The sequence below is a fragment of the Neopelma chrysocephalum genome, unplaced genomic scaffold (assembly GCF_003984885.1).
Source record: "Neopelma chrysocephalum unplaced genomic scaffold, ASM398488v2 Primary Assembly neopelma1_25, whole genome shotgun sequence".
NCBI classification, from domain to species: Eukaryota; Metazoa; Chordata; class Aves; order Passeriformes; family Pipridae; genus Neopelma; species Neopelma chrysocephalum.
The window spans coordinates 4,860,204-4,863,381 of NW_020897694.1; the positions used below are offsets into that span (position 1 = coordinate 4,860,204).

Here is a 3,178-nt window from a genome sequence, read left to right on the forward strand (position 1 = left end):
TTCTATCATCTGCCTGTACAGATTTTTGATTACTTCCCTTGCTAGGACAGCTGTTAGTGACCTAAAAACTCATCTGCATATCCAAGTACAGGTGGGATGAGGTTTCAAGAAAAAAATCACCATTTTATTACTCTCTTAATCATTTGTGATTTGGTTATTTGTTTTTCTATTTAAAGAAGTGCCCATCCAATGCCTTAGGCAAATGTGCATAAAACTTGAAACAATCCCATCAGTGTTTTCTGATGACTAACGAAGCAGCTGGTTTGAAGAGAAAAGCTTTCACCCGGGATCCCGATTGCTCCCAAAGCAGCTCTTTTCCTCCCACAAAGGTGCATTTCAGCAGACCTGCTGGAAGTCTTATGTGACATATAGACTCCCCAGGTAAACCAGTCTCCAAAATCTGCTTTTACCTTCTCTGGCAGCTTTGCTACTCCAGAGATTTCTGAGCTTCTGTTCTTTGCTCTGATGAAGATATGTACGGTGGCCAGGATAAACACATGGAGTAACAGAACAACAGCACATTTAATGTGGATGTGAAGATGAGCAGAAAGAAAGCTAAAGCATGGATATTTTGAGGAAATAGGAGGACATAGGTGTCCATTTGTATTAAATAAAAAATAACTTCTTTAAAACATGCTTTTACCTTTGCTCTGCCAATCAGCATGCATGGGAATTAAACATCTGGAGCTACTCTGTGTCTGAAGTTTGAAGTTTTTTTCAAAAGAAATGAACTTATAAAAGTTCATCTCCTTATGTCTGATTGAGTGCCTTCTGAAAAATTAACAATAAAACAGCTAAGGAAAAGTTGGCTTCTCTTTGCTAGAGAGCTAGGGGATTATCAGTGTGTTTTGAGGCTCACACAGTGATAGAAGTCATTTGTGTCTTCACATTACAAAAGCTAAGTCAGCCCTAATTGTAGTAATGATTTAGCAGCAGATTTCCTTATCATAACATTCAATACTTATATTGATATAAGCTTAGTAAGAATAATTTGGTGGAATGGAATTTAGATCCAGATTACATGAATGTAGATGTCTAAAGAAGAGATAGATATATACATTTCCTATGTACTTAAGAGATTTAATCAATACAGCCAACGAAGCCTGGAGAGCAAATCAAAGGCCAGCCTTTAAAAGTCTACCTAAGAGTAAGCTGAATTGCTCTCCAGGCTCCTCAGATTGTCCTGATCTACAGCCTCCTGCAAAAGTGCTAGAGGACCACAGGATCTTCTTGTCCTAGAATTCAGCAATGCACTTGCATATGGACACAAAATCCCTTACCTGGAAAGTCCTTTCTGTATACCTTAGCGTAGTGAGATGGGGTGAAGGCTACTTGCAAAATACAGAGTTAGAGGCAGCCTGATTTCAGAGCAGCAGTCTCTTAGTTTAAGGGGCTTCCCTCAGACACTTACCTCCCTATTTAGGTCTCAAATGAAATTAGTGATATTTTTCAGAAGGCCTGAGTACTCTCAGTTCCTGGTGAAGTCAACATTCTCACATGATAAGGGAAGTTTTAGAATTTGTTTGGGTAGCAAGTCTGACTGTAAAAGGTGTTGCCATATTTATTTAAAATTTAAAAGAATTGTATTTGGGTGTATACTGACACCCAATGATGTGAAATCAGACACTGATAAATTTTCAACACTACAAAACTGAATAAAACTTATAATCAGAGCAACATTTTTAAAAATGGTAAAAGATTTCTCTAAAAGAATCAATAACTTACTTCAGGAATAAAAAGTCATAATGAAAGTTTTACACAAATTGAAAGAATGGTAATGGATGAGAAATTTTATGAGAAAACTAAACTCAAAGATGGAATTCCAGCAGCACCTTATATTCAGCGTGTTGATGTCAGGGCACTCAGTGTCCTGTATAACCTCAGCAAATGAACTTCAGGACAGCCTCGGGAGTGTCTTTGTGCTGTGACAAATAGAAGACTGGAGAACCATTTCTAGGGCAAAAGAGCCAGTAGCATACAAACGTACACAGAGGGAAGAGAGTGCCTGGAAAAGAAAATGTTTATGGATATGAGTATTTCCACAATTATGTTTGTGGATATTTATCTACCTGTAGATAAAGAATCAGACCAGAGGCCTCTCATTATTATATTAAAAAAAGTCTGGAAAATATATCTCCCCATATACTAGGATTGGTATTAATATTGCACAGAAATAGTTTGGAGATTCTCTGTTCATTCTTACATACAGGTATAACACGTGCACATACATGTAAATATTACTTACAGTTGGAGGTACATTTAATTTGGTTCTTCTCTTGTTCTGGTATATGTCAGAATAACGTGCTAAAGTTAGTGGAGCTCTAAGTGTCAATGGGATGAGAATAAAAGTTTTTTTATTCCTGGTTTTAGGTGTTTGGGTCTTCCTTCCTTGCTTTCTTCCTTCCTTTCTGTAGTGAAGCAGAACCTAAATGCAGTAAAAGTTTGTGATTTTAAAAAATAAAAATTAGAAACCAGTTTTAGCATATAATTTTTCCTTTCCTTCAACTATGTAGTAAATGTTGTCAAATGCACTGTGATTTTAACTTCAGTCTTACTCATAACAGTAGCATTTAATTTTTATTTAATTTCATAAAAGCAAGTAGAGTTAATCTGAATCATGCTGGTGTAAATAAAGGGAGAATTGAGTTTTGAAAGATAACATCTTGCTGTCTGTTCCATAGCTGTCCAAATGGATGAAAAAAACCTGTTATGCTTGCCCAGACCATGTACCTTTAAAAGCAAACTGTCAGTGATTCATGGAGTTCCAATGAAATATGCAGCATTTATAATGCTGCTACATATGTGAACATCTCTCTGTACATGAATGTCATTTGGGTGTAAATATTCTAAGTTGACTCAAGCACATTTCTTCTGCGGAAACAAACAAACAAACAAAAAACCAATCAACCAACCATCACCAACAACAAAAAAAGTAAAATCTCTTTAAATATATAGTAGGTACCTATTAGATATTTCAGGCTGAATTCACAAATAAGTTCCTGGGAAAAAGAGGGGAAATTTTATTATTACCTCAAGGGGGGCCTCACTTAAAAAAATAAAATTTAAAAAAAACCCAACCAACCAACCAACAAACCCCACAAACCACTAGTGAGAAGATCTTAGAAAGAGATTTTTATCTAGCAGTTCAGGAACTTACTCAGGGTGTCATACACCCAAG

General features: G+C 36.2%; 1 long non-coding RNA gene across 1 annotated transcript; it reads right to left on the reverse strand.

Annotated features, from left to right (window-relative positions):
• Positions 1–1,789: 1,789 nt before the first annotated feature.
• On the reverse strand, positions 1,790–2,857 carry LOC113963763. The gene is made up of 3 exons (XR_003532935.1): positions 2,731–2,857; positions 2,246–2,425; positions 1,790–2,005 (listed from the first exon to the last, which is right to left on the reverse strand). It is a non-coding gene; the product is annotated as an uncharacterized LOC113963763 (long non-coding RNA).
• Positions 2,858–3,178: the final 321 nt, after the last annotated feature.